We start from the raw sequence: 24,150 nt of genomic DNA on the forward strand, positions 1-24,150 counted from the left end.
TTACTCTTGTATTCTAGTCCTCTCGAAATGAATGCTGTTGAACATATTTCCTACCCACCATGGGTAAACCCCTCTGATTACCCATCCTACCTATGCCACATGTTAGAGTGTAATCCACCCCTCAGCCTCCAATGTTCCAGTGAGAGTGAGGCCCGTCCACTGCCTCCACATACCTACAGCCCTCCACTCCAAAGCAACACACACTATGTGCTGGAGGAACTCAGCAGGTCAGGTAGCTTCCATGGAAATTAACCAACAGTTGATGTTTCAAGCCGAGACTCTTCATCGGGACTAGAAAGGAAGGGGGAGAAAGGTGAGGGAGGTGGAGGAGTACAAGCTGGCAAGTGATAGGTGAGTGGGTGGGGCGGGGGGAATGAAGTGAGATGCTGCAAAAGGTAAAAGGGCTAAAGAAGAACCTGATAGGGGAGGAGAGTGGACTGGTGGAGAAAGGGAAGGAGGAGGGACATCAGGGGGAGGTGAGGAGAAGAGGAGGGGCAATGGGAAAGCCAGAGTAGCGAAAAGGGAGGGGGAAGAAGTAACCAGAAGCTAGACAAATCAATGTTTATGCCGTCCCTTCACTCTAGGCAACATCCTGGTGAACATCCTCTGCAGACAAGGGAGTCTGCTGATGCTGGGAACATGGTGGGATACACACAGAGGAGCTCAGTGGGTCAGGCTTCAGAGGATTTAGTCAAACACCCCTTCACCAGCGACAAGAGAAAATCTGCAGATGCTGGAAATCCGAGCAACACACAAAAAGCTCTGGAGGAACTCACCGGGTCTGAGTTCCTCCAGCATTTGTGTGTTGCTCGGATTTCCAGAATCTGCAGATTCCCTTGTGCTTATGATAGAGTCATATAGTCCAGGTTCAGTTCCGGTCATCTAGCTTTGGTCATCCCTAATAGGTCTTTTCAAAATAAACTATTTGAATTCCTTTTAAAAATAGCGTTGTAGCAGTGTGCTACACGCAGCGCTGAAATAACGACACGTAGTCGGTGAGCGGCAGTTACAAAAGAGGTTTATTCAAACTTCGCGGCCTCGCTTTAAAGCCTTCCTGATCCTGCCCTCCCCGGGCGGGAATGCTGTAGGGGGCACGTATTCACAGTCCCATCCCGCGTGTGGGCTTTTCCCCTTGCTGGTGAAGCAGACTTGGTGCCCTTTTTGGGACCGGCCTCTATGCCGGCGCGCGCCGATTTGTGAGCCGGTTCGAGTGTGCTAGGAAAGTGGGTCGCCATATAACCCCCCCCCCAGAACCGGCGATACACCCCCCAATGTCCACAGTCTGGGCCGGACTCTGTTTGGGAGGTCTGCCTCTGCGCTGCGGTGCTGGAATCTCGAGCGGCTGTGCCAAGTCCACATGGGCCGGTTTGAGTTGGTCCACTGTGAAAACCTCCTCTTTCCCCCCAATGTCCAGCACAAATGTGGACCCTTTGTTTCTGATCACTGTAAACGGCCCCTCGTAGGGCCGCTGTAGCTGTGCCCGATGTCCGCCCCGTCGTACAAAAACGAATTTACAGTTCCGTAGGTCTTTGGGTACGCAGGTCGGGTTCTGCCCATACTGTGAAGTGGGTATGGGGGCCAGGTTACCAAGCCTCTCGCGTAATCTGCCCAGGACTGCTGCGGGTTCTTCCTCTTGCCCCCTTGGGGCTGGTATGAACTCCCCTGGGACGACCAGGGGTGCGCCGTACACCAACTCAGCTGACGAGGTGTGCAGATCCTCTCTGGGCGCTGTGCGAATTCGAACCAGGACCCAGGGAAGCTCGTCCACCCAGTTAGGCCCTTTGAGGCGGGCCCTGAGAGCCGACTCCAGGTGACGGTGGAAACGCTCCACTAGCCCGTTCGACTGTGGGTGGTAGGCAGTGGTGTGGTGCAGCTGAGTCTCCAAAAGGCTGGCCATAGCTGACCACAGGCTGGAGGTGAACTGGGAGCCTCTGTCGGAGGTAATGTGGGCCGGTACACCAAAGTGAGATACCCAGGTGGCGATCAGTACCCGGGTACAAGATTTAGAGGTGGTGTCGGTGAGCGGGACCACCTCTGGCCATCTTGTGAACTGGTCCACAATAGTCAGGAGGTGCCGCGCTCCTCGCGACACTGGCAGGGGGCCCACGATATCCACATGAATGTTGTCGAAATGCTGGTGGGTGGGGTGGAACTGCTGCAGCAGGACTTTGGTGTGCCGCTGCACCTTGGCCGTTTGGCAATGCATGCACGTTCTGGCCCATTCACTGACCTGCTTGCGGAGTCCGTGCCAAACGAACCTGTTGGAAACCATCCGGACGGTTGTCCTGATGGAGGGGTGCGCTAAGTTGTGAATAGAGTTGAAAACGCGCCGCCAAGGTGCCAGGACGACGGGACGGGGCTGGCCGGTGGCGACGTCACAGAGTAGGGTCCTCTCACCCGGGCCTACAGGGAGGTCCTGGAGCTGCAGACCGGAGACTACAGTCCTGTAACTAGGGATCTCCTCATCTGCCTGCTGTGCCTCTGCCAGTACCTCAAAGTCTAACCCGTGGGAAAGGGCATGAATGGGAGGGCGAGAGAGCGCATCCGCCACGACATTGTCCTTACCCGAGACGTGCTGGATATCCATCATGTATTCGGAGATGTAGGACAGATGGCGCTGCTGGCCGGACGACCAGGGGTCAGACACCTTCGTGAACGTAAAGGTAAGAGGTTTGTGGTCTGTGAACGCAATGAAGGACCTATCTTCTAAGAAGTACCTGAAATGCCAGATTGCCAGGTATAGCGCCAACAGTTCCCGGTCGAAAGCACTGTATTTGAGCTCGGGTGGTCATAGGTGTTTGCTGAAAAACGCCAGGGGTTGCCAGCGACCCGCGATGAGCTGTTCCAGCACCCCACCGACTGCCGTGTTAGAGGCGTCCACTGTGAGGGCGGTAGGGACGTCCGTTCTGGGGTGCACTAGCATCGCGGCGTTTGTCAATGCTTCTTTGGTTTTAACAAAAGTGGCTGCAGACTCCTCATCCCAGGTAATGTACTTGTCCTTACCCGACATCAGGATGAACAGGGATGATTCCATGATTGCATGATTCGGGCAGCTGAAGGGAGGAAGCGGCGGTAGAAATTGACCATACCTACAAATTCCTGAAGGCCTTTGACTGTGGTGGGTCGGGGGAAATGGCGGACCGCATCTACCTTAGTGGGCAGAGGGGTTGCCCCGTCTTTAGTAATCCTGTGGCCCAGGAAGTCAATGGTGTCGAGTCCGAACTGGCATTTGGCGGGGTTGATTGTAAGACCGTACTCACTCAGTCGGGCGCAGAGTTGACGGAGGTGGGACAGATGCTCCTGACGACTGCTGCTGGCTATGAGGATGTCGTCCAAATAGATGAAAGCAAAGTCCAGGTCGCGTCCCACCACGTCCATTAACCACTGGAACGTCTGTGCGACATTCTTCAGGCCGAATGGCATGCGGAGGAACTCGAAAAGGCCAAACGGGGTGATGAGTGCCATTTTGGGGATGTTGTTCAGATGCATCGGGATTTGATGGTATCCCCGGACGAGGTCTACCTGGGAGAAGATCCGTGCGCCGTGCAGGTTTGCTGCAAAGTCCTGAATGTGCGGCACAGGGTAGCGGTCCGGTGTTGTAGCCTCGTTCAGCCTGCGGTAGTCGCCACACAGTCTCCAGCCCCCTGTTGCTTTGGGCACCATGTGCAGGGGGGAGGCCCATGGGCTGTCGGACCGCCGTATGATCCCCAATTCCTCCATCCTCTTGAACTCCCCCTTCGCCAGTTGGAGCTTGTCCGGGGGAAGCCGCCGAGCGCAGGCATGGAGGGGTGGTCCTTGAGTCGGGATGTGGTGCTGTACGCCGTGTCGGGGTATGGCTGCCGTGAACTGCAGTGCCAGAACCGATGGGAAATCCGCCAGGACTCTGGTGAAGTCATTGTCGGACAGCGTGATGGAGTCTAGATGTGGGGCCGGCAACTGGGCTTCACCCAGGGAGAACGTTTGAAAGGTCTCAGCGTGGAACAGTCTCTGCCTCGGCAGGTCGACCAGTAGTCTGTGAGCCGGCAAAAAATCTGCTCCCAGGAGCAGTTGGGCTATGGCAGCCAATGTGAATTCCCACATGAACCGGCTGGAGCTGAACTGTAGCCGCACCGTACGGGTACCGTAGGTCCTTACTGTGCTGCCGTTCGCGGCCCTCAGGGTGGGACCCAGTTCTCTGTTGCAGGTGTCGTAAAGCGGCTGGCCCTGGTGTTTCCCGGGAACTTGCAGGGCGGGCTACAGCGGCGGGCATCTGCGCCCCACCACTGATGGTAGAAGCACCATTGTTCGTTGGTCTCCTCACCCCTGCCTCTGGGGTTAGCAGGCTCTGTGGCCAGGCCTGGTCTGGTCTGCTGCTGGGAGCATGGCCTGGTCGATGGACGCCCCACTCTCCTTCTTGGCTTTCCACAGTATGTCCACCTTCCAGGGGTCGTTGAAATCCGCGTCGGACAGCAGCAGGCGTATGTCCTTGGGCAGCTGCTCCAGGAACGCCTGCTCAAACATGAGGCAGGGTTTGTGACCTCCGGCCGGGGACAGGATCTCGTTCATCAAAGCCGACGGTGGCCTGTCCCCCAAACCATCCAGGTGCAGTAAGCGGGCAGCTCGCTCGCGCAGTGAGAGTCTGAAAGTCCTTATGAGCAAGGCTTTGAATTCTGTGTATTTGCCGTCCTCTGGGGGCGACTGTATGAACCCCTCAACCTGGGCGGCTGTCTCCTGGTTGAGGGAGCTCACCACGTAGTAGTAACGTGTAGCATCCGAGTTTATCTGCCAAACGTGGAATTGGGCTTCTGCTTGCTGGAACCACAGGTGAGGTCGCAGCGTCCAGAAGCTTGGCAGTTTTAACGAAACCGCATGAACAGATTCGGTCCGAATATCACCGGGTCTGAGTTCCTCCAGCATTTGTGTGTTGCTCGGATTTCCAGCATCTGCAGATTCCCTTGTGCTTGTGATAGAGTCATATAGTCCAGGTTCAGTTCCGGTCATTTAGCTTTGGTCATCCCTAATAGGTCTTTTCAAAATAAACTATTTGAATCCCTTTTAAAAATAGCGTTGTAGCGGTGTGCTACACGCAGCGCTGAAATAACAACACGTAGTCGGTGAGCTGCAGTTGCAAAAGAGGTTTATTCAAACTTCGTGGCCTCGTTTTAAAGCCTTCCTGATCCTGCCCTCCCCGGGCGGGAATGCTGTAGGGGGGCGTATTCACAGTCCTGTCCCGCGCGCGGGCTTTTCCCCTTGCTGGTGAAGCAGACTTGGCGCCCTCTTTGGGACCGGCCTCAATGCCAGCGCGCGCCGATTTGTGAGCCGGTTCGAGTGCGCTGGGAAGTGGGTCGCCACGGTGTTAAACTTGTTTGATAGAAGAGAATAGTTTTTGTTGGGGAATCCTGAATAGCTAAGAGTATTAGATTTTCTGCACTTCCTTTTTTTCATGCGAATGATCTTCCTGTGTGCATTCCGAATCCATACAGGTTAGTAGACCATTTGATCACACGGGTGTAATTGCATGGTGCAGATTCGTTGGACCGGAAATGCCCGTTTCTGTGCTGTATGTCTAAATAAATAAATAACATGATACAAGAGTGTGTGTAACTCCTCTTGCTTATCAGTAACTTTGTCGATATATAAGACAAGGTTTCCATTGATTTAATATTACAGAAGTGACTATGCTTCAAAAGTACTTTGAGATGGTGTGAGGTGATTTAAGATGTCCTAAACTGGTGAAACATACTATAAATGTGTGAAAAGAGCAGTAAAACTATTTTTAATAAATGTAACACCTTGGTCACAAAGTCTTTGTTATTTGAAGAACTTCTCTTTACCCCTTATTTCCAAATTCTATCCCACAATTCACATGTCCACATTTTATTTAAATGGATTATTTTTGTTTTGAGTCTCCTATGTAGTCCCATTACAAAGACGTAATAAACTATTTCACTAGAGGTATATAAGATGATGAGAGGCATTGATCGTGTGGATATTCAGAGGCTTTTTCACAGGGCTGAAATGGCTAGCACGAGAGGGCACAGGTTTAAGGTGCTTGGAAGTAGGCACAGAGGAGATGTCAGGGGTAAGTTTTTACACAGAGAGTGGTGAGTGCGTGGAATGGGCTGCCAGTGATGGTGGAGACGGATACAATCGGGTCTTTTAAGAGACTCCTGAACAGGTACATGGAGCTCAGGAAAATAGAGGACTGTGGGTAACCCTAGGTAATTTCTTAGGTAAGGAGATGTTCGGCACAGCTTTGTGGGCCGAAGGGCCTGTATTGTGCTGTAGGTTTTCTATGTCAGGCAGCATCGCCAGAGGCTTTGGTCCAACACCCTCTCTGTGTAGTTCCTCCTTCGCAGCAGCAGATGGCAGTAGAGTGCCACTGATGGGAAAAGTAACGGTAAATCCTGCAGTCTCACCCCACAGATTCATTATATTATTGAACAAAAGAAATACAGGAAGTTAAACTACTAAAGAAAGCATGATAGAGAATGAAGGAAAAATATCTGTGTAACAGTAAATTTGTTTTGCTTTTCTTCATTCTAATTGTGTTCTATCTTGTATACTTTCATATAATTTACACTTAATCTTGTGAACACTGCTTATCTGATGCTGCCACAAGTTTTTCTTTGCACCTGTGCATACACGTACTTGTCCATGATTTGATTTCTCTGACACCTCTCTCCCCTTTCACAATCTCCCTGTTTCCATGTCTGGAGACAAATTATCTACTGATATCTTTTATAAATCTACTGACTCCCACAGCTACTGAGACACCTCCTCCCACCCTGTTACTTGTAAGAATGCCATTCCCTTTTCTCAGTTCCGCCGGCTCCACCATATCTGTTCTCAAGATGAGGTCTTCCTTTCCAGAACATCGGAAATGTCCTCCTTCTTCAAAGAATGGGGTTTCCCTTCTCAACAGGGATAGAGTTCCTCTTGCCCTCATCTGCCACCCCACGAGTCTGCATCCCAGCACATCCTTCCAACACTTTCAACAGGACGTTCCAATCAACCCCAGCTCTCTGCTTTCCCTAGGGATCACCGTCTCCATGATTTCCTTGTCTGTTCGTCCCTCCTCACTGACTTTCTGCCCAGCACTTATCCCTGCAAGCGGAAGAAGTGCTACACCTCCCCGTTCACCTCCTCCCTCACCTCCATTTAGGGTACTTCCAGGTGAGACAACAATTCACTTGCAGTGGCGTCCAGCGTTCCCAGTACAGCCTCCTCTGCATCAATATGGACTGGTGAGACAACAATTCACTTGCAGTGGCATCCAGCGTTCCCAGTACAGCCTCCTCTGCATCAATATGGACTGGTGAGACAACAATTCACTTGCAGTGGCATCCAGCGTTCCCAGTACAGCCTCCTCTGCATCAATGTGGACTGGTGAGACAACAATTCACTTGCAGTGGCATCCAGCGTTCCCAGTACAGCCTCCTCTGCATCAATATGGACTGGTGAGACAACAATTCACTTGCAGTGGCGTCCAGCGTTCCCAGTACAGCCTCCTCTGCATCAATATGGACTGGTGAGACAACAATTCACTTGCAGTGGCGTCCAGCGTTCCCAGTACAGCCTCCTCTGCATCAATATGGACTGGTGAGACAACAATTCACTTGCAGTGGCGTCCAGCGTTCCCAGTACAGCCTCCTCTGCATCAATATGGACTGGTGAGACAACAATTCACTTGCAGTGGCATCCAGCGTTCCCAGTACAGCCTCCTCTGCATCAATATGGACTGGTGAGACAACAATTCACTTGCAGTGGCGTCCAGCGTTCCCAGTACAGCCTCCTCTGCATCAATGTGGACTGGTGAGACAACAATTCACTTGCAGTGGCGTCCAGCGTTCCCAGTACAGCCTCCTCTGCATCAATGTGGACTGGTGAGACAACAATTCACTTGCAGTGGCGTCCAGCGTTCCCAGTACAGCCTCCTCTGCATCAATATGGACTGGTGAGCACCTTCACCCCGCCTGCCACAACGGGCAAGGTTCTCTGGCGACCAGCCATCTTAATTCTACTTCCCATTCCAGCATGTCAGCTCATGACCTCCTTTACTGCCCCAAAGAGGCTTTACCCAGGTTGGAGAAGCAACACCTCATATTCTGCCTGGACAGCCTCCAACCTAATGGCATGAACACTGGTTTCTCTTACATCTGGTAATTCCTCCCCTCCCCACCTTTTCCATTCCCCATTCCCCTTTTCTTCATCACCTCCATCCTCCATCTCATGCCCCACTACCCTCTCCTATCAGATTCCTCTTCCACCTATCAATTCACAGCTTCTTACTTCACTCACACGCCCACCTTCCCCCTCACCTGATCTCACCTATCACCTACCAGCTTGTACTCCTTCTCCTCCTCCCACTTTCTTATTCAGGCTTATTCCTTTCCCGTGCCAATGCAGACTCGACCGGAAACATTGACTATTGTTCCACTACATAAATGATGGCTGACCTGCTGAGTTCCTTCAGCATGTTGTGTGTGTTGCCACGGAAGGAGACTGCAGACGTCCCATAACGTTGGGACATCACTTCTGCAAGAGCAGCGGAAAAGTCACAGGACGTGACTCAGAGACCTGCTTGCCGCAGTGAGCACTGGCAACGTCAGAACCCAAGTGTGGAAGAAAGACAGGCTGCAAACAGAGTTTATTCATAAGGATTCATAGGTGGTTTGGCCGAGCAACACCGCGAGACGTAACATTCTCAAAACTAGGACCCTGCGATTAGCAATAATCAGGCACCCGCTTAAGTAATACAAAAAACACAGAATCCCCAAACCTGTCAAGTAAACTTAAACCGCAAGCAGCAGGAGACTGCGTTACAAAGAGCGAGTCGCCCAGGAACACTAAACGATTAACAACTCCTGTTAAACAGTTAGTCAGTTCTCATGGCCTGAATACTTTGGAGCCTAATGTTCGCCAGCTCCCACGCAAGCCAGAAAAGCTGATTACACTGCTCCCTCCTGATGTAATAGCCTCTGTTCCCTGCACTTTAAAGGCTGCATTTACTGTTCTAACTAAACCCACTAATGGTTACATTAAAGCCCGGAGAAGATACCTTCTTCACCCTTCCTGATGTGGGATAATCAATTAGCATGGCATCCAATTAGTAAATCAAATCTACTTTCCTTCCTCCTTTTGAACTTGCTCTTACTCAAACCCTCTCAACAATGTTGCCGATCTGGATAATCAATATGCTCCCTTGATCGTGGGGCTGGTTTGAGTAATCCACCATCACTTATCTACTTAGTGTACACTCAACAACCCTTGCATGTCCTTGACAATTATAATTAGGCAGACACCATCATGCAGACCCACTCGTCAAAAACTTTTTCCTAATTGAGAAACAGCAGCTACTTGCAATTTCCGAGAGTCCGGGTCAGAGGGAAACGTACAGCACAGAAACTGGCCTTTTTGCCCACCTACTCCCATCGACCTGCACCGGGGCTATACCCCTCCCATCCACGTACCTGTCCAAACTTCTCCTAAACGTTGAAATTGAGCTTGCGTCCTAGGAGTGAACATCACGAATGGCCAGTCCTGGTCCAACCGTGTAGACGCCACGGCCAAGAAAGCTCGTAAGCACCTCTACTTCCTCAGGAGGATAAAGAAATTTGACATATCACTGTTGACTCTCATCAGTTCTTAAATCAATGCAGCATTTATTGATTGAGATGTAGCGTGGAATTGGGCCTTCCAGCCCTTTGAGCCACGTTGCCCAGCAATCCCCCAATTTAATCCCAGCCTAATCACAGGACAATTTATAATAACCAATTAACCTAACAACCCCCACGTCTTTGGAGCATGGGAGGAAACCCACGCAGTCACGGGGTGAACATACAAATGCCTTACAGGCAGCGGCGGGAATTGAACCCGGGTCACCTGAAGTGTAAAGCGTAGTGGTAGTCGCTGCATTACCATGTGCACTGACCATCCCACAGAAAGCATCCTGTCTGCTGGTATCACAGCTTGGAATGGCAACAGCTCTTCTCGTGAGTGCAAGAAACGGCAGAGAGTTGTGGACACAGCTCAGATACCACGGAAACCAGATTCGGTCTACACTTCTCACTGCCTCAGTAAATAGTCTACCATAATCAAAGTTCACTCCCAGCCCAGACATTCTCTCTTCAACTCCATTCCTTCGGGCAGAAGGTACAAAAGCCTGAAATCACGTACCACCAGGCTCAAGGACAGCTTCTACCCCACTGTTATAAAACCATTGAATGGTTCCCTCTCTGTGTAATAAACTTGCTCTGAACATCCTCCCTGAACTTTACCCTCTCACCTTAAACCAACATCCTCTATAATTAGTAATTTTACCCGTTCCCAACAGCTCAATCCATATTCTCCTGTAGGAAAAAACTGGTCCCTCAAATCCCCTTTCAATCTTTCCCCTCTCACCATAAATCTACGCACACTTGTTAGAGACCCCCCGCCCCCCCGCTCTCCGCTCTCCGTGAAAAAGACTGTGAGCATCCAGCTTAGCTATAAGGTCACCATTCAGTCCACTTTTACTCCCGATCTAGAGATCTAAGATCTCTACTGGAGTAATGCACAACTCTAAGGAACTCTACATTTTTATAAACATTATATATAAACACTTATACTCAATCATGGAAAACCCTGAACATCCTCTGCACAGCACCATCCAGAGACAGGTTGCTGTCAATGCAGGATGAAGAGATCATTACTCCGAATTCTACATTTTTATAAACATTATATATAAACACTACGTGCGGCCACCCAAGTTCCCATTCCGATATGTCTGTCCATGACCTCCTCCACTGTGATAATGAGGCCACACTCAGGTTGGAGGAACAGCACCTTATACTCTGTCTGGACAGCCTCTGACCTGATGGCATGGACATCCATCTCTTGAACTTCTGGTAATGCCCCCACCCCCTTTCCCCTTTCCCTTTTCCCTCTCCAACGTTATGTCTTCGGCCGCCCATCAGCACCGTCTGGTGCTCCTCCCCCCTTTTCTTTGTTCCATGGCCTTCTGCCTCTTTTACCAATTTACTACCAGCTCAGGAACACACAAGATCGGATTAGACTGTGAGTTTCATGTCGCTAAACACGTCGGTTCCCACCTTGTGAAAGAAATGGAGACTGAACAAAAGTACTGGTGCACACTTCTAGAGCGAATAATTGAAGTTGTAAAGTTTTTAGAAGAACGAGGCCTTACATTTTGTGGTAGTGATGAAACTGTTGGCTCTCCTCATAGTGGAAATTTCTTGGGGTTTTTAGAATTACTGGCCTAGTTTGACCCTTTTCTGGCAGAGCATATAAATGCTCATGCAAACAGAGGAAGGGGACATAAATCACACCTATCTAAAACAACATGTGAGGAATTCATCAGTCTGACTGGATCCAGTGTACTGGATCACATTATCAGTGAAGCAAAATATTATTCTGTTTCATTGGTTTCTACTCCAGATATATCTAATGTGGACCAGCTGACTTTTTACTGTGCGCTGTTTTGCCGTCCGGACCAGTTGAAAGATTTGTGAAGTTTTTGGATATGGAAGGTCATAGTGCTGAACAGCTCACACAAAGTTTACTTGATTTTTAAAGGAAAATGGCGTTGATATAAAAGACTGCCGTACTCAAAGTTATGACAATGCTAGCAACATGAGTGGCAAGTACAGTGGCTTACAAGCACGAATTAAAGAGCTGGATGAGTTTGCGGATTACATTCCATGTTTTGCACATTCACTAAATTTGGTTGGAAAATGTGCTGCTGAATGTTGTCAAGAAGCATTAATTTTCTTTCAGCTTGTAGAAAGCCTGTACACATTTTCTTCTGCTTCTACTTATCGGTGGGATCTCCTTTCTGCTGCATTATCTGGTGGTGGTGCTCATTTGCCCGTTGTGAAAAGAATGTCAGGTACCAGGTGGTCAGCTCGTGCAGATGCAACAAAAGCACTTTTACACAGCTTTTCTGCAATAAAGCAAGTCTTGGATGATGTTTGAAATAACAATGATCAGAAGGCAGAGTGTCGACAACAGGCTCGTGGACTACTTCCAACCATGATGGAGTTGGAAACAGGAATAATGGTCATATTGTGGGATCAAGTATTACAGCGTTTTCAAATGACCAGTGCTTCTTTGCAATCTTCTGGCCAAGACCTGAACACAGCTTGTGCCCTCTCTGAATCCTTGCATGGATATATTCAAGTCACACAGTCTACTTTTTCAAGGTGGTGAATACTTATGCAATCAGTTATTTTATGTTTAATATTTGTAGTTAATTTAGATCACTTTGCTGTGAAAGAGACTTTTCCTGTTGAACAGTGTCAAAAAGCCAAATTAAATCGATTGTGATTCAATGTTGTAAAACAATAAAACATGAAAACTTCTGGGGGGGGGAGGGAGTGAATTCTTTTTATAGGCATTGTATGTCACCATGTACAATCCAGAGATTCATTTTCTTGTGGGCATACTCATTAAATCCATAATAGAATAATAACCATAATAGGATCAATGACAGACCACACCAACTGATGCATTCAACCGTGTGCAAAAGACACAAACTGTGCAAATCCAAAGAAAGAAATAATAATAATAAATAAACAATAAATATCAGGAAATGAGATGAAGAATCACTGAAAGTGGGTCCATGGGTTGTGGGAAAGTTGAGAGAAGTTATCCCTTCCCTTCAAGAGCCTAATGGTCTTACTGAGTCCCGAGGACCCTGTACCTTCTTTCCGATGACAGAAGCAAGAAGAGAGCATGGCCTGGGGGGTGAGGGTCCCTGATGATGGATGCTGCTTTCTTGCAACAATGTTCCATGTAGATGTGCTCAGTGGTGGGGAGGGCTTTACCCGTGATGGACCGGGCTGTGTCCGCTACTTGTCAGATCTTCCATTCAAGAGCACCGGTGTTTCCACACAGCCAGTCAATATACTCTTCACTACACACCTACAGAAGTTTGCCAAAGTCTTAGATGTTGTGTCAAATCTTCACCAGCCTCCTAAGGAAACTGCTGTGCTTAATTCATAATGGCACTTTCACAGGACAAACAGTCTGAACTGATCAAACGGGGATTTAAAGTTGCTGACCCTCCCCACCTCTGATGAGGACTGGCTGATGGACCTCGGGCTCCCTCCTCCTGAAGTCAATACTGACATTGAGTGAGAGGCTGTTGTTGTGTCATCACTCAGCAGAAAGGAGGGAGATTGAAAATCTGGCTGATTTGTCACCAGCTTTGATTTGACCTATGCCAGGGGCTTTGATAGTGAACTTGAGAGTGGCACCTGAGCTGTGCTTAACCACGAAGGGTTAAGTGTAAAGCGAGTAGAGCAGGGGGCTCAGTGCACAATCTTGTAGTGCACCTGTGCCGATGGAGATTGGGGACGAGATGTTGTTGCTGACCGAGGTCTGCAAGCGAGGAAATGCAGGATCCAATTGCACAAGGAGGTATTGGGGTCCAGGTCTTGGAGATTACTGATTAATTTTGAGGGGATGATGGTATTGAATGCTGAGCTGTAGTCAATAAAGAGCATCCTGACGTATGCACTTGGCTGTCCAGATGTTCCAGGGATGAGTGAAGAGCCTATGAGGTGGCATCTGCTGTGGACCTGTTGACAAGCTGGAGCAGATCCAAGTTGCCTCTCAGAAAGGACTTGCGATGTTTCATCACCAACCTCGCAAAACTCTGCTGCCACAGTGTGGTGAACTACATCTACCTGTCTGGATGCGCCCCCCCCCGCCCACCCCTGCTGACTGCTCCTGTGGCTCCTCCCACTGACCCCAGTATAAAAGCGATTGAGGCCTGAGCCCTGCCCTCAGTCTCCAGGATGTAGCATGGTGGTCAACTACTGCTTGTTCTTTCTTCCAGTCAATAAAAGCCGATATCTCGCCTTCACGACTCGGAGAGTTATTGATGGTGCATCACACAGAACAACAAATTTCATGACATACGCCAGTGTTGCTGACCTTGATTCTGATTGTGTGAACCTGCGGGAGTACAGGTGTGGCAGATCATATCTGCCATTCTGTCACCAGACCAGACATCCCTGTACATCTGATAAATAGTGGCTGTATGCAACTTATGCATAGTTTTTCATAAATGCTATTGTATTCCTTTATTTTCATGTAAATGCCTGCAAGAAAATGAATCTGCAAGTAGTATACAATGTGGCTTTCTATAGACATACCTTGATCTTGGTCAAGTTCCCTTCCTGAGCTGGTGCCTGTTGGCTACAAATGGCCCGTGTCCCTCTAAACCCTTGCTACCCATGGACCTATCCAAAACAGTGTTGTAACTGTTCCCACTCCCACCACTTGCTCTGGCAGCTCGTTCCATTTACCCGCCGCCCTCAGTGTGGGGGGGGGGGAGAGTGCCCCTCTAAATCAATCACTTCTCACAATAAACCTATGCCTAATCTCCTCTAAGGCCCTCACGATCTTATAGACCTCTGATGACTGATAACTTACCTATGCCCATCAACTGTTGTCTAAGCATGCGGACTGATCTGCTCTCTTTGCAGCATGAAAACACCAGTTAAAGCAACCTCCTGCATGTGTGCTTTAATTTAATTGATAGGTAGTTGCAAAGACAACAGGTTCACTGTCCAATCAGAAATTTGATGGAGGAGGGGAAGAAGCTGTTCCTAAAGCATTGGGTCTTCAGGCTCCTGTACCTCCATCCTGATGGAAGCAATGAGAAGAGGGAATGTCCTGGGAGATGGGGCTCCTTAACGACAGATGCCACCTTTTTGAGCAATCGCCTTTTGAAAGCGTCCTGTCTGGCCGAATTTGCAACTTCCCGCAGTTTTTTCCGATCCTGCACGGTGGCCCCTCCACACCAGGCAGTGATGCAACCAGTTAGAATGCTCTCCACGGTACATCTCTAGACACTTTCAAGCTCCTCAGGAGGTCACAAGAATGCCAGCATGGATCAGGTGGGCCAAAGGGCCTGTTTCCGAGCTGTAGAACACATCTGAACCCGTGACTGTGCGACAGACTGCGTTGAATACAGAGGCAGGGAGATGGACAGGTGGTTATGTCAAAACATTCAATAGTTTTGATTTTCTTTGCAGTAGTTTTCACAAACCCCAGAGAGCTTTTAACAAAAATGTCAAATCTATTTATAACACCAATAAACAGCATTTCTGTAGCTGAATTATTTAGAGTTGTGAAACCACACACAAAAAAAGTCAATAAAGTTCAGATATTTTAATCAAAACACTCCAAATCTTCTTGTTAAGCCCATCGCCCCTACTGGTACAAAGGCCTCTGACAGCAGCTCACCAGAAGCTCTGTCCTGGGCCGATGGAAGGGTGATCGGCCCTGTGATCTTCTGCTTTCACCGTGTGATCTGTCTAAGATGGCACTGCTGAAGATGGGTAACACCTTACCAGCAAAACAAGAAATACAACTAAATACTTTACTAATAACACTTTTTCTGTTAAAAAGAAAGGTAAACGATCATTGCAAACAATGAAGAGGCGAGCCTGAGTTGAGGGTCGAAGTTTGCGAGTGTGAGGCAAAGCCAGGGCAAGGTCGAGGCACGTTCGAGGAGAAATCTGGGCGAGGCTAAGGCAAATTTGAGAAAAGGTGAGGGCACGTGGAGGAGAGGCAGATTCGGAGACGGCCACCAAAACCGAGAGCAAAGTTTGACTGGAAGAAACGCTGGGGTATTTTGGAAAGGACAGGTGCAGGCTGAGATGTGGTGCGACAGGGCCTGAGTGCTAGAGCGAGGAGCGACCTGATGTTAGGACAATTTGATGGATCGAAAAGGCAGTGTGTCAGGACCAGAGGGAGGGTTCTGGCTACTTCTGCTGGCTGCTCCAAGGCATTTACTCTGCTCTTCACGGCACTGAGGCCAAGTCTCCAGCCTACTCCAGGCTTCGTCTCTGCAGGCTCCATGACATTTAATCCACTCTGTGCTCAACAAAATGCTACTATTGTTTGCATAATTCTCTCTCTCTCTCTCTGCACATCCTTTTTTTTAAAAAATGTTTTATTTTGGGTTTCTTGTTTTGTGGCTGCCTGTAAGGAGTCAAGTCTCAGATTTGTATAATGTATACATTCTTGGGGAAAAAAAGGTACTTTGTACAACTTCATACATCTTCTAGGCAAAGATTCTTCCTCTCTCAGGGATGAGAGAGTCTTCAGGGCTCTGGCTGGAGTTTCTGCAGCTCTGGGCTTTTATGCGATGGGTTTGCGAGCCCAAAGTCCAACCCTCCTCCTCCTCCTCCTCCTCCTCCTCTCCTCACAGCAATCTCTGTACCACCCATAACAGAGCTGAACACTTTCAAAGCTGAAGTGTGTGAGACAGCCAGACACAAGGACCCAGTGGTTTTTGCTGTCACCCCACCGCAGTCAAGCTGAAATTAGAGCCTACCTCACCATTGACTCAGTTTCTAGGAACTTGCAAATAACACGAACAGTAATTATCAGAAAACTTCACACGTACATGTTTATCTGGTTTTCTGTTCTGTATTGATGATCAAAATGCTTTCTGGAGATAATATTGAAGAGAGCCAACGTTCAGCAATTCACATCTTCAGGTGTTCAGCCACAGAGGAGTTCTTAGCTCTTAAATTTATCTAACCTTCTCTTCTACATAGCCCTCTATTTTTCTACCATCCATGTGCCCATGTGTAGAAGTGTCATCCCCTCCCTCGCTCTCCCTCCACCTCCTTCTCCTCCCCCCAGTCCGACTCTCTACTGCTCTCACTTTCTTCAGCAAAGTGCCTCCTGTTACTCAGAGACACAAACAAATTAATGAACAATTAATTTTAACATAAAAAATAATTATGCAGACATTAGCTAGCTTGATATTTCAGATTTAATAACAGAGGAAATGGAACCACAGGAACTCCAGCGCAGTCACAGTCGTTTATCAGCAGCAAAGATCAACGGTATAATTAGAGCAACGGGGCCTGTCGAAGACGTTTCATTATTTCTGCTTCAAAAAGCACCTTAACAGTGCCGATTTCCCAGTGGCCAACTATTTAAATCCCACTGCCTGGTCCCATTCCTATTTTTCAGTCCATGTCCTCCTCTACCACCATTATCAGCCCACTCTCAGATTGGAGGAGATATATCTCCTATTCTCTGTGGGTAGCCTCCAACCTAACAGAACAAATATTAATTCATAGAACCACAGAACGTTACAGCACAGATACAGGCCTTTTGGCCCTTCTTGGCTGTGCCGAACCATTTTTCTGCCTAGTCCCACTGACCTGTACCTGTACCTGGCCCATATTCCTCCATACATGTACCTGTCCAAGCTTTTCTTAAATGTTAAAAGTGAGCCTGCATTTACCACTTCATCTGGCAGCTCATTCCACACTCCCACCACCCTCTGTGTGAAAAAGCCCCCCTAACGTTCCCTTTAAACTTTTCCCCCTTCACCCTTAACCCATGTCCTCTGTTTTTTTTTCTCCCCTAGCCTCAGTGGAAAAAGCCTGCTTGCATTCACTCTATCTATACCCATCATAATTTTATACACCTCTATCAACTCTCCCCTCATTCTTCTACGCTCCAGGGAATAAAGTCCTAACCTATTCAACCTTTCTCTGTAACTCAGTTTCTCAAGTCCCAGCAAAATCCTTGTAAACCTTCTCTGCACTCTTTCAACTTATTAATATCCTTCCTGTAATTCGGTGACCAAAACTGCACAAAAACTCCAAATTCAGCCTCACCAATGCCTTATACAACCTCACCATAACATTCCAACTCTTATACTCAATACTTTGATTTATAGAGGCCAATGTACCAAAAGCTCTCTTTATTACCCTATCTACCTGTGACGCCACTTTTAGGGAATTTTGTATCTGCATTCCTGGATCCCTCTGTTCTACTGCACTCCCCAATGCTCTACCGTTTACCTTGTATGCTCTACCTTCCTTCCAAAGTGCAACACCTCACACTTGTCTGTATTAAACTCCATCTGCCATTTTTCAGCCCATTTTTCCAGCTGGTCCAAATCCCTCTGCAAGCTTTGAAAACCTTCCTCACTGTCCACTTCTTCCCCTCCCCACTCTGCCTCCCACTCACCTTTTCACTCTGGTTTCTGCCCTCTTCCTTTCCACTCTTGATGAAGGGTCTCGGCCCAAAATGCTACTGCTCATTCCTCTCTATAGACGTTGCCTGAGCTGTTCAATATTCCTGATTTTTTCTGAGGTAGAACTGAGAAGCAAAATTAGCATACAGTCCCAGAGCTAATGAAGGACCCTTGAACTGAAACATCAAATCTGTTTCTCTCTCCACAGACGCTGCCTGACCTGCTGGGTGTTTAAAGTGGTTCTAGTTTTATTCTCAAAGTAGTTGGTCTTATTCACTCGGTAACTAGTTATGCACAGGATATCCAGTTTATTCTCGAGATTTGACTGGGAGAAGTGTGCAAGTGCAGGAACTTGAAATCATGCAAGGCCGCTGAGAAGGTTCCGGGATGAAAGGGAGACTCTGCCTGGCAGAGTGGTCGTCAAAGGAGCATGGGTCAGAGTAGTAGAGCTTTGGCTCATCGGGCCTTCAACGAGGACGGGCCTAGCAGAGGTAAGGAGGCAAGTTACCTTCATATCTCCTTTTTTTCCTCTAACCAAGAATAGTGGGTATGACTGCAAGGCCAGTTTTCTGCTCTGGGTGTCAAATATGGGTCATCTAGGAGACTTCCAGCCTATTTTAATACAAGGGGTATCATAAACAAGGCAGCTGAACTTAAGAGTGTAGATCAATATGCAGAACCATGATGTTGTGGCCATTACAGAGTCTTGGATATCTCAGGGGTAGGAATGGCTGCTGAGTGTGCCGGGCTTTAAGTGTATCAAAAAGGACAGGGAGGGAGGCAAAGGAGGTGGGAGAGTGGCACTGTGAATCAGGGATAGTGTCACTGCTACAGAAAAGGAGGAAATCATGGAGGGGTTGTCTACTAAGTGTGTGGGTGGAAGTCAGAAACGGAGCGGGGACAGTAGCCCTACTGGGGTATGTTTTTTTTAATAGACTCCCTCCCTCCCCCTCCCCCTGTAACAGGGACATTGAGGAGCAAATAGGGAGGCAGATTCTGGAATGGTGCAATAATAATAGGGTATTTGTGATGGGAGATTTTAACTTTCCTAATATTGACTGGTATCTCCTTGGAGCAAGGGGCTTAGAAGGGGTGGAATTTGTTAGGTGTGTTCAGGAAGGTTTTCTGACACAATATGTAGACAAACCAACTAGAGGAGAGGTTGTACCTGATCTGGTGTTGGGAAATGAACCTGGTCAGGTGTCAGCATTTTGGAGGTAGTGATCACAACTCTATCTCCTTTACCATAGCACAGAGGCATATGAACAGACAATTTCGGAAAACAATTAATTGGAGTGGGGGAAATATTATGCTATTAGGCAGGAACTTGGGAGCAGATGTTCTCAGGGAAATGCATGGCAGAAATGTGGCCAATGTTCAGAGAACACTTGCATGGCATCCTGCATAGGTACGTTCCGATGAGACAGGGAAAGGATGGTAGGGTAAAAGAACCATGGTGTACAAAGGATGAGGAATATCTAGTTAAGAAAAGAAAGGCATACAAAAGATACTGTTAGAACTCTAGAAAATTACAAGGTTGCCAGGAAGTAGCTTAAGAATGGAATTAGGAGAGCCAGAAGGGGCCATGAGAAGGCCTTAGTGAGCAAGATTAAGGAAAACCCCAAGATATTCTACAAGTATGTGAAGAGCAAGAGGACGAGCCATGTGAGAATAGGGCTAATCAGGAGCGAGAGTGGAAATGTGTGCATGGAGTCGGAGGAGGTAGCAGAGATACTTAATGAATACCTTGCTTCAGTATTCACCAGGGAAATGGTTGGCAATAGTGGGGATGACTTACAGCAGATTGAAATGCTTGAGCATGTAGATATTAAGAAATTGAATGTGCTGGAGCTTTTGAAAAGCATTAAGTTAGATAAGTCACTGGGACCAGGTGAGGTATATCCCAGGCTACTGTGGGAAGCGAGGGAGGAGATTGCTGGGCCTCTGGCAATGACCTTTACATCATCAGTAGGGACAGGAGAAGTACCAGAGGATTAGAAGATTGCAATCTTTGTTCCCTTGTTCAAGAAAGGGAGTAGAGATAACCCAGGAAATTAGACCAGTGAGTTTTACTTCAGTGGTGGGCAAATTGTTGGAGAAGATCCCGACAGGCAGGATTTATAAGCATTTGGGAGACCTAACCTGATACTGGGATAGTCAGCATAGCTTTGTCAAGGGCAGGTTGTACCTTACGAGCCTGATAGAATTCTTTGAGGATGTAACAATACACACTGATGAAGGTAGATCTGTGGAGGCAGTGTATCTGGATTTCAGCAAGGCATTTGATAAGGTTCTCCATGCAAGGCTCATTCAGAAAGTAAGGAGACATGGGATCGAAGGGGGCATTACTTTGTGGATCCAGAACTGGCTTGTCCACAGAAGGGAAAGAGTGGTTGTAGACGGGTCACTTTCTGCACGGAGGTCGGTGACTAGTGGTGTTCTGTAGGGATCTGTTCTGGGACCCTTACTCTTCGTGATTTTTATAAATGCCTTGGATGAGGAAGTGGAGAGATGGGTTAGTAAGTTTGCTGATGACACAGAAGTTGGGGGTGTTGTGGATAGTGTGAAGGGCTGTCAGAGGTTACAGCGGGACATCGATAGGATGCAGAACTGGGCTGAGAAGTGGCAGATAGAGTTCAACCCAGATAAGTGAGCGCCTTGCCTAAAGTAAACATGAGGTTGGACTCACATTTCAGACTCTCATGCCTTCATTTGAATGACTTCAATGTTTTGAAGTAGAGGTATTTTTAAAAAGAAACCCGAGACGGCTATTTACCTGCTGAAGCACTGCGAGGCATTCAACCTAAAAAAAACACATCAGGGTATGTAGAGCTTAAAAAAAACAGAATACTGGTTCTTTAGAAGGGAAGACACAATAAAAAAATTTTTAAAGCCGCAAATAGAAGAATTCATGGGTTCATAAAGATACCAAGTGATAATAATCAAAAAAGCAGAAATAGCTGCCCATGTCAGAAAGGCTAACAAGTTTGATTACGCAAAAGATAACTAGAATGTGCATACTCTGCTAATTCATCAATATTTTGACGGAAGTGAGAAACGAGTACCAATTTAGCAAGGTGTATTGGGTTTAAATGCATCCAGTTTGCTTTTAAAGCTTAACTGCTTCAACCAAAGCAGCAGAGCTGAGATTTGCCGATATTGTCACGGTAATGCAGGAATGTATCGAATCAAAACCATTGCTGATTGCAGAATGCTTTTGGTTTCATAAGGACACTGAAACAGGAATAGACTGAGGTGGGAGACAAATGCATGGCTGAAGAATTGGAGCAGGGGGCAGAGTTTCAGATTTCTGGATAGTTGGAACCTCTTCTGGGGCAGGTGTGACCCATTCAAAAGGAATGGATTGTCCATGAATCTGAGGGGGACCAATATTCTTGCTGGCAAGTTTGCCAGAGCTGTTGAGGATGGTTTAAACTAATATGGCAGGGGGATGGGAACCAGGATGATAGAGCTGAGGATAAACCAACGGGTTTACAAGTAGATGATGGGTGTAACATGAAGGTAAGGAAGGACAAGCCATTGATTGGGCACAAATGCAGACAGAGCAAAGAGTTACGTTGTACCACAGAGGCAAAGTTCAAAAAAGTGAAGAATGCCGGACTGAAGGTGCTGTATTTAAATGAGCGTAACATTCGAAATGAGATGGATGAACATTCAGATTCAGGTTCAGTTTATTGTCATTTAGAAAACCACAAATGCAATGCAGTTAAAAATGAGACAACGTTCCTCCAGAATGATATCACAAAAGCACATGACAAAACAGACTACACCAGAAAATCCACATAATGTTTGGCAATCCCCAATCCAGAGTCCAGAGAGGCTGCTGCGTATTAATATCGCGCTACCGTCTTAGCACGTTCCGCGGAAAGGCGCTCCAAACTGACCAGACAAAACAAGACCAAAAACTAAAGCTACAAGACCTGCACAAAACCACATAGTTACAACATATAGTTACAACAGTGCAAACAACAGCGTAATTGATAAAAAAAAACAGACCATGGGCACAGTAAAAATAGTCCAAAGATGTTAAAAGACTGTAAGTTTGAAAGAAACTACCACACAGTTTCCACAAGTCCTCAGGGTCCTGATAGACTCGTCATCCCACGCCGGCAGCAGAAGGGAATATCCCTGCTATGGACTTCCATGGCGCTGCCTGACTCAACCTCACAGATGCAGCACACAATGAAAGCTCCATCGGACCCAGCCTCACAGACACAGCACACACTGACAGCGACCTGACCGCAGCAGACTCCGAATCTGTCGAACCTCCGAGCCTCCGACCATCCCCTCCGGCACAGCTTCTCCGAGCACCATCCTCTGCCGAGCGTATTAAGATGCCCCCACCAACGGCCATCGGCAACGCGACCCCTAGGACTGGGGGCCTGTTCTTCCCAGCAGAGACCCGGACCTCACACCAGCAGCAACAACGAAGAAGATCTTCCTGGAGATTTCCAGATGTTCCTCCGTGCTCCCACATCCGTTTTCAGTCGATTGTGATTGCGTGCAATCATAACATGTGGTTCAATTAGAGATTGCTCGGTATGATGTTGTGGGCATCACTGAGTCGTGGCTGAAGGAAGATTATAGTTGGGAGCTTAACATCAAAGAATAGAGTTTGTATTGAAAGGATGAGCAGGAAGGCATAGGCGGTGGTGAGGCTCTGTTGGTAAGAGATGGAATTACGTCTTTAGAAAGAGCTGAAATAGGGTCGGAGAATGTTGAATCTTTGTGGGTGGAGTAAGAATCTGCAAGGGTAAAAAACAAACCATATAGTAATCATATATAAGCTTCCAAATAGTAGCCAAGATGTGGGGGTTGAGATTGCAAAAGGAGCTGGAAAAAGCATGAAATGTCACAATTGTAATGGGGGACTTCTATATGCAAGGGGCTTGGGGAAATCAGATTGGTGTGGCATTGCAAGGGAGAGCACTTGTCGAATGCCTACGGGATGGCTTTTTAGAGTAGCTTGTGCTTGAGCCTACTCTGGGAAAGGCTATCTTAGATCAGGTGTTGTGTAATAACCCAGATCTTATTAGGCAGTTTAATGCAAAGGAACCCTTGCGAGGCAGAGATCATAATATAATTGAATTCATTCTGCAGCTTAAGAGGGAGAAGCACAAGTCACATGGATTAGCACTGCAATGGAATAAAGGGAATTACAGAGGCATGAGAAAGGAGCTTGCCCAGATGGATTGAAGGGGGATCCTGGCAGAGATGACAGCAGAACAGAGGTGGCTGAAGTTTCTGTGAATAGTTCACAAGGCACAGGATAGACATGTCCCGCAGAAGAAATTCTTAAATGGCAGGGGTAGTCAACCATGGCTGAGAAGGGAAGGTAAGGACAACATAAAAGCCATGGAAAGGGCATATAAGGTTGCAAAAGTGAGTAGGAAGTTGGATGATTGGGAAGCTTTAAAAATCTAACAAAAGGCAACTAAAAAAAGCTACAAGAAGGGAAAAGATGAAATACGGGGACAAACTAGCCAATAATATATAGCAGGATACCAGAAGTTTCTTTTTCAGTCAAATAAAGAGTAAAAAGGAGTTGATATTGGACCACTGGAAAATGATGCTGGGGAGGTAGTAACGGGGGACAAAGAAATGGCAGATGAACTTAATGGATACTGAGCATCAGTCTCCACCGTGGAAGAAACCAGCAGTGTGCCAGAGGTCCATAAGTGTCAGGGAACAAGAGGGAGTGCCATTGCTATTGCAAAGGAAAAGAATGCTCAGCAAGCTCAAAGGTCTTAAGGTGGGCAGTCACCTGGATCACATCACAGAGTCCTGAGAGAGAGGCTGCTGAAGAGATAACAGATGCTTTGGTCATGATCTTTCAAGAATCACTTGATTGTGGCATGGTCCTAGAGGACTGAAAAATTGCAAATATCACTTCACTCTAGAGGAAGACACAAAAATGGAAATTATAGGTCAGTTAGCCTAATCTCAGTTAATTTATAGATGGATCCCAGAAGGTTAATTTACAGGTTGAGTCTGTGGTAAAGAAGGCAAATGCAATGTTGGCACTTATTTCTGAAGGAATAGAATATAAAAGCAAGGAGATAATGCTAAGCCTTTATAAGACATTAGTCAGGCCGAACTTGGAGTATTGTTAGTAATTTTGGGCCCCA

Source organism: Hypanus sabinus, chromosome 6, assembly GCF_030144855.1.
Source record: "Hypanus sabinus isolate sHypSab1 chromosome 6, sHypSab1.hap1, whole genome shotgun sequence".
Taxonomy (NCBI): domain Eukaryota; kingdom Metazoa; phylum Chordata; class Chondrichthyes; order Myliobatiformes; family Dasyatidae; genus Hypanus; species Hypanus sabinus.